This window comes from Metopolophium dirhodum, chromosome 5 (genome assembly GCF_019925205.1).
Source record: "Metopolophium dirhodum isolate CAU chromosome 5, ASM1992520v1, whole genome shotgun sequence".
NCBI lineage: Eukaryota > Metazoa > Arthropoda > Insecta > Hemiptera > Aphididae > Metopolophium > Metopolophium dirhodum.
In genome coordinates, this window is record NC_083564.1 from 8,247,726 (window position 1) to 8,260,059 (window position 12,334).

At 29.8% G+C, this 12,334-nt stretch overlaps 1 protein-coding gene across 1 annotated transcript in view; it reads right to left on the reverse strand.

The window, feature by feature from the left end:
- LOC132945057 (neuropeptide Y receptor type 2-like) overlaps window positions 1-8,440 on the reverse strand; it is a 75,218-nt gene extending 66,778 nt beyond the window's left edge. The window contains exon 1 of the mRNA XM_061014677.1: window positions 8,293-8,440. The gene's annotated coding sequence lies outside the window, so the exon portion shown is untranslated. The remainder of the gene's footprint in view (window positions 1-8,292) is intronic.
- Between the last annotated feature and the right edge of the window lie 3,894 nt (window positions 8,441-12,334).

The following is a 12,334-nucleotide window of genomic DNA, read 5'->3' on the forward strand; positions in this document are numbered from 1 at the left end:
ATAATTGTGTGCATTATTGATTAAATTCAATAGATAACACATAAATTAACTATCTGGTAGTTTTATTTTGCCCCATAAGTATAATAGTATATAATAGGCTGTTATTAATAGTATATAAATTATAAACTCTAAACTAACAAAAATGTCTTATTTTTATTGCACACGCTAGACTTATACTATAATACTGCACACGCATTGTTTACAATACGATTTGTAAACAAAAAACAATTCGAAAATGTAATTCAAAAGTTTTCCCAAGGTTAAAACGAATAAGCAAGGGAATAATTTCACGATATTAGTTACTTCACAGTCAACCATCGCCGTTTTTTGCACGTTACTTATAAGTTATAATTATTATTTAGTGGTATCATGAGATTTAACCATAAAAAATACGAATCTCCCTTAGTACCTAAATAAGATGGAAAATCTGTACACCAAGATAAATGGTGTCTGAATTCGAATTGAAACTAAATATTAAATAGGTAACTTGACATTTATTATATCTAATACTACACTCAATCGCTGCCTTAACCGCAGTGTCTTGGATCTTAAGATGCGGTTCTCGAAACTATTTCTCTGGTGTAATATGCATGTTAAGTAAAATGTGCGTTATTTGAAAAAAAAATTCACTCGCCGAATTTCATATTTTTTATTCGCATTAAACGTCTATGGAAAAAAAGAAAAACCGTCGTAATTATGTTTGGGCGTTGCTGAAATACGCGGAAGGAGAAGGCAGGAAGAACGTTCGGAAAAAAATGAGAGTATTAAAATGCGAGTTTTATTTTCTAATTTGGCGGATGACCGGTGAATAGGCGTGGCGTACAAAAAAATGTGCCTATACCATGACAGTCAAGGGTTGCGTTGGACGTAAACGAAACTGGAGCAATTCTAACGGGGACGGGTCACGCGCCAGTAGAACAACACGTTTTTCAGGTCATACCGAAATTTAATAAACACAAGAGGGCCTAAATGTTCAATAATGAGCAGGCGACCTTGCGCGTGCGTACGTGACTGTATACGCGTGGGCGCTTATTGTGTGTGTGTGTGTGTGTGTGTGCCTGAATTTATACGACTGATATTATACGGGTCCTCGGGAGGGGGGGGGGGCATTCGGTTATAATTTTTTGTCCTAAGTGCCGAGCACTTCCCCCACATCGGTCCTATTTTATTACACACTTTGAGCGTATGTGTGTGTTCATAACTACCACCACCCGGTAGGAGAGTGATATTATAATATGGTTGAATGTTGTTGTTCAATATACTGCTGTGAATAGTCTCGTCTAATCTGGACCAGCACTCGGTGGAGTGTGCCCATAGAGGGGCGAGGAGCTGCACGGTGAGGATAATATAGTGGATGAAATCCACCCCCACTCCACTCCCCCGGTGGTCTTTTAATTTTTATGAATCAGTTTTATCCCGGCGATATTTAGTCGACAAAGCGTAATTTCATGACGTGAATGTTTTTTATTAATACCATATTATTAAGTGTTGCTTTGTTAATAAATTAATAAAATCACTAGGATAAATAGATAACATTAAAAAAAATTAATTAGAAATGTTTATTTCGTTTTAAACTACAATTTACAATGCCTTATTAATAATAAGTTATTATTAACAATAACAGTATAATTAGGCTATATTTCTAAAAATCCTGTCAGTAGTGGTGTAAACTTACAAAATAAATATTTATGTATTACTCAAGAAACGGCTATAGAAATATTAAAAATCGATTACATTTTTACGTTTTTTTTTGAGCAATGAAATAATTAACCAGTGCCTCTAAAAGTTGAAATATTGTTTTTTTAAATTAACCCATCACCCACCAACCCTTGTGAAAAACGTGCTCACGCGATTTTTTTTTTACCTTTTTCGCGTGCTAACAACGCCCGCGCGTTACGAACTCGTCGTACACGTGCTACCCCCCCCCCCCCCCCCCCAAACTGACCCGATCCAAATCACGACCACTCTAACAGTCTAACATAATTGTGAGCTCGGCGACTTATTGTAACGAATAGTAATTTTTCAACGTCAGTGACTATAATCAGAGCCGGAACACTTGTCTGCTTCTGTACAGTAAATAGAAATAAATACGATCTGATGTCGATGATAATAATAATTATTATAAAAAAAAAAATATGCCATATTGAAAAATCGTTTTTCTAGACTTTTTCCGTTATACGTCTTGATTTACTTCGTATATAAAATCCACTAAATTGTTTTCACGTGAAGCCAACGCACTACAATTTGGCATACATGTTTAATTATACGTAAAATATTATAGTTATATTATAATAGGTACGTCTGTTTTACGCGAGTACTTATCTACAAAAGAGTCTTTTTAATATGCATATTATTTAGTAAATAAACAAACTACTTATAAAATGTATTTGATATTTTGTAGGTTTTTATATTTATTTAGTTTTTTTACATGGATTAATGGGCGCAATCAGGGTGTTGGGGGTAAGCCCCATCTCCAAGTTTTAATTTTATATATTAATTATCAGGGTTTGTGCTTCTGATACAATTTTTGCAACCCCCCCCCCCCCCTCACAAAAATGTCACTAGTTGCGCCTATGTGACGCGTTAGTAGATTTTTTCGATAATAATGAAATATATTTTATAACATGGCGTCCTGGGTAGGCTATTTAGCTACACGACTGTCATGAACTCTTTTTACTGCCTATCATAATATTATTATTATGATATTTCTTTGATGTATTTCAATAGGTAATACATTTATAAAACCCATACACCTGACTAAATTGGCCATTATTTTTAATGTACTTAACGTGAGGTACTTCACCTAACCTAACCTAACCAAGGCACACTGGAGGTAGTATAAAATAAAAAATAGATATTATACTATGTACATTTTTAAAAATAATGTTTTATCCCATCAAACAAGTATAAATAAATATAGTTACATTTTTCTTTGTTTTTGAGACATTTTTTATTACTTTAGAGTTTAGAGTTTATAATCTAACTATCAAAAGAATAAAATAATTTTGCTTAGATTAAAAAGCTTATAAAAAAAAATACACATTTATAGGTATATTCTATAAATTATTGGTTGTAGTTTAATTTGTTTTTTTAAAATCTATTTATGCTTTGTAATATATTTATTTATTTTTACTACTAACAAAATTTAAATTGAAAAGTTATGGTTATGAATAGCTTACATATTGAAAATATAAATACCAATAATTAAATGAACTTGAAATCATGTTGATAATATTATATTCATATAATATAATATAATAGTACATTGTTTGATTAGTATTAGTCACTAACGTACAATTTAAATACTATATGAAATGATAAAAAAAAAAAATATAACTTAGATCTAAGTAGTTTATATAATCAATTTGTCCACTAAAATTGAAGTTATTTTATTTTTTCACTTAATTAGGATGAAGGACAAATTATTTATTTAAGTATTACTATTTTTAAAAAGTATAGAAACCGTCCAAACAAATTATGGTTTCTTTATTAATTCATTTTGAAAAACTCAGACGTTATTTGCTCATCGGTAACGAGAAGATTATATTTTACTGTTTGCATTATCATAATGAATTTTAAAGTAAACAATACATATTGTTATATTTAAAAGACGATTCTACGTGCATTACAGTTACCTAATTATAAATGTATAATGATATGTCATACTCGAGCCATCGCAGGGAAGAAAATGTATAAAGGATTTAATCTTGTAACACACAAAATACATCTGCATTAGCACTTGGACATTTATTTTTATTTTATTTGCCTATTGGTTAATTATTAAATAGGGTTAAATAATTTTTAAGTTTAATACATTTTTCTGTCCGTAAGCATCTATGAACATATTTTCAAAGTTTAATAGTATGTTTGGTATACACCGAGATGACATATTGCAATCAAGTTTTAAAATCCTACCTGTTACCAAAGTATCTAAAAATTAAATTTTTCATTTAGTAAATATTTTTAACAACTCTGCATCATTAAGGTAAAGAAAAAATAATTTTAAAAAGAATAGCCTAAATTGATATGCTAACAATGTCTGAATATTTTTTTTTTATTTGCTATTTATATTGAAACTATTTGAAAGTAAGCAAAATATTATTTTTTAATGCTAACTGATTACTGGTTATTTAAATATAAACACAACCTATAAGGCTATCTTACTTCTGTTAAAAACACAATAGTTATGATATATTTTTAAATACAGTTGAGAATAATTGTTATTCATATATATATAAACGATAGACCTATTCTAAGTAACTATTTATAACTTTAAATATTATTTTATGCTTGAAATTTGTAACTGCGATGTAACAAATATTTATTTATTTTTTGTTATTATTTATGGAAACTCGGTAAAAATCATCGGTCTCGACAAATATAATTTTACAAAATACAAAGTGAATTATTTAATTAGAAAAACAATTAGTTTTATCGATTTTTAATCCAGCCTGATGGAATAGTTGAGTGTTACAACAAATATTTTATGTAACATTTTGAGAGACCATAATTCGATGACTATAGGTACCTACATTTATTAAAAATAAGAGTACTCCTTCTAAAACACTGCAATTAAGTTGAAGACTTGTTTGAATTGCATCGAACGTGATGAATATTGAATTAAATAGACTACTTGGTGGTTGAAATGTACTTTAGAGTTTAGAAAGAGTTTTGAGTGGGTACTTTCGACATCGCAGTTAAATTTAAATGCGAAATTGTACTTTTCTTACTAATTCCAAACCTGAACGTCAAAAATAACGTAATATATTCATGAAAATTAATTTTAAAATTAACTGTCAAAAATACACATATTTTTACTTCCGTTTTAAGTACAGAAGTTTGTCAAATTTAATAATGTTCTTACAATATATTAGTGTAAAGATGTTTTTAAATTGTTGTGTTATTGTACCGCAGTTTTCTCAATTTATTATAAGTTGATAGAACTTCTCGAAATTTGTTTCACGAAATGTTGGTTCTCTTGCGTCGTGACGGTAATAATAAAACGACGACTTAAACTTTACGTTATAAATTGGCAACACATTTATACATGGTACCTACCTACATAAGATGTGGTACTCGAGGTTATAATAACCGCATAGTGCATAATATTACTATTCAAATTTTAACATTACAAGAAAAACGGTGACTAGGCTCTTTTTAATAGTACGCCGAACGTGTCATATTAAATTCATAACTTAATTGGATACAAACTTTCGGTGTACGTATACAAAACGTCATACATGTATGTATAGTTTATATACACATAAATACGTAGGCATCGTTTTAATAAGGACGTTACAAAATATACTTCTTATTTTTACACCTACATTCGTCAAACACGTGACCTAAGACACTCATTCATGCGTGTATTTTTAGATACAAGACGATATACGTACATTCGACAGACGTATCTGACATGCTTCTAAGCGTACTGCACGCACCTCAAAAAATTATATTGTTTATTGTTTATATATATATATATAAATGGTTACCTATAACCCGTCATAGGCGTGTACTTTATTCGAGCTAATAATAATCTGACCATAATATTATTATTATTATTGTATATTATAATACCATATGTTTTTGAGCTGAAATTTAATTTAATTAATTTACGGGGCGAACGAGGGGAGGTGAATAAAAATCTTAACCATTCGATTCAAAAGCACATGATGCGTTTCTGGTAATCCGGTGTTTTTCGTTAAACGTGAAAATAAACGTACACGGTCTCACATGATATTACTGAGATTTATTTTCTTTGCCGTCATCTCGTTAACTCGAGATATTGAACAGCAGTTGGTATACGTCACTATATAAAATGTTTGGATAAGCTAAGAGATACGCCAAAGGGGAATATACTCACACACACACACACACACGCCTACCCTTGTCGCAATCGTGTGTGTCATTAATCCCCTGCAGCATCGACCAGCTTTGTGATGAGCGGATGTTAGCGTGTAGGTATATCATATAATATTGTATCAACTCACAACAAACGTCAAATTAGAAAACCAAGTGAAACGGATTTCTATAAGTAGGTACACCATAATATAATATTTTTTTGAAAAATTATTATCGATCGAAATAATTAAAAAAAAATTATGTCGGAATGGTTTAAACGGAATATGTGGCCTCCTTCTAAATGTAAAATATTTCACATAAAGCATAATTTAATCACTATTTACTATTTTCCAGACGACAACTGAGAAAACATAACTTTGTCGCACCTGCCTATATTTTACTCTTCAGCCATTGATAACTGGGCTGTAATAACTATTATTACACCTGATGACTATAATAATCAAAACTGTTTTTAAATTACGCTCTATAATTTATGAGTTTGGAGTTGAAATATAACTTATCAAATTATGAATGTATTTGTTATGATTGTGTTATATATTTTATACTTTCACAATTCAAGTTATATTTTTAACCCTGCATATTAAATCATACATACATATATATAAACATATTTTATTCATCAACCATTGAAATAAACTTGAAAAACTTTTTAACTATAATAGTGGTATGTCAATTGTTTTGATTTTTATGATGAATTGTTTTGTTTGCTTTTAATATAATATATTGTATTAAATATAATTTACATACAATTGGTAAGTCAGTGTGAATATAGTGGATTTTATGATTAATAATACATATTTGATGTAATGAATCAATTCGCTGACTTCAAACTTCACTATATTCTTTTCGGGTAGGTACGCTAGATAATTTATTAGTAACTGACCACCACAACAATATGTATACATTTTTGATCAATTTTAAAGTTTTGCTAGTATAGTTGGATATAAAAAGTTTAAGGTATAAGTTTAAAGTAATTTCTTTGTTTATTTTTGTACAAATTATTTTAATGATAATTGAATTTAATTTATTTTATATAATATGTTGGTTTAAATAAAGGGTTCAACAATTCAACCCATTCTGTGTTTACGTGGAATAAAGTTCAATGAAATACATGTGTTGTGAATAGTAGGATAGTATCCTGGCGCTTATTTAATGTTGAAAAAATAACAATATATATTTTTTTTTACAAAGTCTTATCATAAAATTGTTCAACGTAATTTAATAAAACTATTTGAGTAGAATACATTTTGATATACTTATGTACAAATGACTGTTTTATTGTGAGTTATTTGTATTGTACTAGACATACTTTTAAAAATATAAATTTAATAAAAATGATTTATATAAATTGATAAAAAAGGAATAATGTAGGTTCTCGTGATATTTTTATACGATTGTTTTTATTTATCTTTGACGAAGATCTATATTGAATTAAACTACATCCGCAAATTCTAAACAAACTTTCAAAGTGATTTAAATTTAGAACAATCGATTTTGAGAGGGAGCAACACATAATAGTTTTAAACGAAAGTTTCCAAAAACCCTTAATGCATATAACCATAATACACATTAACTTTTGTTTTATTATGAAGACTGACTTTACTTCTCGAAACAGATTTCAATGTATACATATTAAACATAACACACACTTATAAAACATGTTGTATTCATAATAACCAACTTACTTACATTGCACATTTTAATAAATATAACTAAAATAACAAATCATTGTAACACAAACCTAGGTTCTACAATTGAGAATTGTTCGCATATAATGTAAAGTGTATTTATTTTATTTACAAAAAAATGAAAAAGACTGTTTATAAAACTGATAATAAATGGTAATCATATTATGCTAGTACGTCTTGTTCTACATTTTTTTGTCGTTGCATTTTTAATACGTCCGTTATGCATAATCTACGAATATAGTTTACATAATATCAGTATCAATAATATTATCTAATCACATATTACTTTTTAATGTATTAAACTAATATAGAGATTATAATGAGTCAATTGTACGTCTACAGGGGACTCTTAGCTGCAGCACCTTGCGTATTAAACCGTATATGACCCCGTAGGTAACTAAAGACTTGAGATAAACTTGAGATTTGAATCGTCCCGTAACCCTTGCAGGTGCATTGAACGATGCACTCGCGAAGTAAACGTGAAAAATGCAATTGAGATTAAAAAAAAAAACGTGTATCTTTTTATCGTTTAACCTTTTACCTAATACCTACGATGGTACTATAATACGTTGGCGGCGTGCGGATATAGCACTGACAGACAGAATATAGCGAAGACGGGCCACCAATCGAATGACGGACACCAATACATGGGTAAATAAAATATATATTAAATGTCACGACAATTTCTAAAGTATACAAGACATTATGCGGTGTGTAATCATAAAACGTATGTTATACTCACAGAGGGGTGCGATGGGTCGAGGCTCTTGAATAGGTACCGTTATCTGGTCGAAAACGAGACGTGCAACGTGCGGACGGCGCGAATCGGATGTGCGTCGCGGTCACGAACGGTTACGGTGCGCTTTCCGCGAACATTTTCCGTGCCGCGGTGTGTGGGGACAACTGAAAAGCCGCTCGGCACACGATACTCGGTCGGCGTACCACGGCGATGCGTTTCGCGCCCCCCGCGGCATCGAGGGCGCAGGCGCAGCAATCGCCTCAAACGCCGCCGACCCTCCGTGGTTTTACCATTCAGACTTTGAAAACCTGCAGGTAGGCGCGAAAGGTGAACGATGCTCACAAAACACCGAAAGTTTTTATTTATTTATTCATTTATTAAAGCATCTGGCGTACGCAAATTCAAAGACATTAAAAAAAAAAAAAAAACAAGTTTACAGAGTTATTAAATCGCACCACCAAAACATGTTTAAAATATAAATATATATATATATATGTTATATTAAACGCAATCTCATAGTATAAGGTCTACGGATCCCATGAATGTGTTATAGCAATAATAATTGTACTCGCGGGACATATAATTTAGAAAATAGATAATATGCCATCATCGTGAACATAATATGTACGCCTTATACTCGTTATGTTACTATATGAACAACTGTAAAGTTATAATATAGTTATGAAATCGATTCCTTACACGTTGTCAATGTGTCTGAAGTAAATCGTTAATGTTGTTCTTAAGAAATAAGAGGACACCGCATACCCGAATGCGTTGTGTCTGTCTTACAGACGCATGATAATATCATATACCAAAATAGTATATTCTGAACAAGCGTATTAAAGTATAATCGTTGACTTAGGTTTTTTTATAATTTAATTTTTAAGCAAGTTATGATCGTTTTAAAACAGTAAACTGTTTATCTATACATTTTAAATTTCTCATAACTCGCTTTAAAATTAAAATATAAAAAAACGTATGCCATTGACTAGATAATATACTTACTTGAAAATTTGGTGATAGGTTAATTATCTCTAAAATTAAATATAACATAGTTAAATTAATTAGGTATTCAGAATGTACTATTTGCGTTTGTAAAATTGTAAGACAGAGACAACACATGCGCTGTAGGGTGTCCTCTTTAAAACGATTACATCATATCTACCTACCATCTATCATCTAGGTTAGGTTAAAAAGTTAGTTAAAAAGAATCAATTAGCTTAAGGTTTTAAAAATTAATACATTTTTTACAACTAAAAAAATTTAATTTTTTAATGAACCGGTATTTTATCGATAAATGTCTTAATACCTCAAGTCAATATATTGACTATATCGATATATTATAAGAGGTGGCTCGAGGGTATGTTGGTACATTACACCACCAATTTATTAGAGAGTGGAGTATTTTGGGAAATTTTAATTGTTTATAAAGTATTACCTTAACCAATCATAATTGTGGTTAAAACGTATTCAATTATTAGTCAACAGTTACTGTTATGTGTCTTGCATCACTATTTATAATACTTCCAAACTGCATCTGGAAGTCTGGACTCAGTGTTTGGTTTCTGAACTATGACTGATGATCTTCAACCCTTTATTTTTTAGTGAAAAAAACCAAGATGTGACGTTATGGCGCCATCATAAGTACTATATGTTTGCAGTGTTCACTTAACAATCGATAGATATGAGGCTAAATAAAACTTTTAAATTCGTTCGATGTCCCATAATAGTAGTTTTAGAGAAAAAATACTTACCATTAGAACTCCTAGCTTTTCCGTTCATACGTAATTTAATAATTTAAAAGGCCGACTAAAAATAGTTTTTACTTAGTTCACTTAATATTTTAGTGAAAAACTATAAGGGTTAAAGTCATATACATGAAAAATTATACATTTTAAAATAACACAATCAATACGAAAACGGTTTTGATCAATCAAAATGTTTAATGGTTATTTATTGGTTATAATATATACCTGAATGATTCACCTAGTTGAAAAATTAAATAAATATTTAAAACGTTAAACATAAAATAACATCATGCATCTCTAAAATAAGTAGTAAATTGTGTTGGAAGACATTTAACATTTATTTATACAAATTTCAGTCATAGACTTCCTGGTTTAGAGATGTTTTTTTTAGTCGGTCACAATTCTCTAATGTAATTTAATAATGTGAAATTTAAAGTGTGGAAAATAACTTATAAATTTACTTGGTACCTAATTTAGGTACATGACCTTTCCAAGAACATGATATTATGATGTTGTACATGGCTTATACATGCCCTTTGTCAAGTGTTGATTGTTACCCAAGGAGATGTACAAGGAATAGTACCCTGTTTATTGTTCACGTAAATTACATTATTAAATACGACGTTTCATACAAAACAATATAATATATGACACTTCAGTTAAGGTTCAAATATTTACTTGAGACTGAAATTCATATCAATTTATAAATTACAATTACAAAAATAATAACTATATGGTAAACGTGGAATAATATCTCGTGAAACAAATTAATTTATTAATTATTATATTATATTTTAATAACATGTATACTGTATAGGTACTACACAAACAGGGCCACATTTTGGGTGGAGCGATGGGAACAACGCCCCAAGCTGTTAGGGCTGGTAAATATATAAGATATTTGCATATTCGTTGAAAAATATTTTAGGGAATATTGTGAATTATTAACAATTTAAATTACATTTTTTTACAATAATAACATTAAATTATGCTGTTATAAACTAAAAAAATTAATTTACCTCCTTCTGACACTAATATGCATTAAATGCCATTAATTGTATATAGGTAGCCATTAAAACTCAGAAGAAGTTTCTCTTGTTTACGATTTACTTTCATTGTTCAACAGACAAAATAGTTATTTATAGGAAAGTGTTTACAAACTTGGTTCGAAAAAAAAATTAAGTCGAATTCGGATTCGATTTGGTGCATCTGTGCCTCAGGGTGCGGAATTTCCAAATGTGGCACTGTACGTAACCCAAGTGACGATCGATAGGCAGACGTGTAAAGTGTATATTCAAAAATCACATAAAACAATTATCAAGAAATAAGGATCAATGCCTGGTCTTAATTTTTAAAAATGTATAAGCTTATTAAATAGCCACACCAACTAAATATTGTATTCATATACTAATTCGAGGTAACGAGAATTAGGAGTATTAAAAATGTATTAAACAATGATAATTCTTAATAATAATTGTGCCTTTAGGTTATTATAAGTAATTTGTTCCGAAGAATTGTTAGGTTTTTAGTCTATGTACTAAAATCTATTAAAATATAGTCACTAAAAACTAAATAGAAGTACACACTAATATAGTAGTATTATGTATCATATTATCACAAAAAATTAAAACACACATGACGGTTAAAAAATTAAGCAAAATTTAGGTCAGAAATATATTCTGCGTATAAATTCTGGATTCTAAATATGTACTTCATTGTTAACCATTGAATGCCATTAAATTCAACTATCCAAACGGTTCAAATCTGTACTTAGTCTACACTTAGAGCTTATAACTTTTGATCCCCAGAATGTCACCATCAATATTCAATAACCCACATAAAGATTTTAACGAAAAAAACTTCAAAATCAACTATTTAGCGTTGTAAGCGCGTATGAAACATTTCAATCCAAATTCTCACTCAAACCGAATACTTATGAGTGACTCATATTTATCTCCTAAGCAGGTATATACTATTTCTGATAATCCTGCTTGCAAACCACACCCAAATCTAACCACGAAACTACTTAAAATATTAATTAAAACTCGTATCGATAATATTTGATCATGAAATAGTATCCTATACGAGATATCTCTCCGTAGGTACCTATGCATTTTGACGGTATCCGTGTCCACTACTTATTGCACACAGTCTGCTTTACATCAAACTATATACACTTAAAGTAGGTACCTATACAAATAAAACTGTATAGATATACTTTATGACCTATACTTGTTCTAACTTTACCTCGTATTAGGTAATAAACAATTATAATATTAAATATTATATTAAATTAT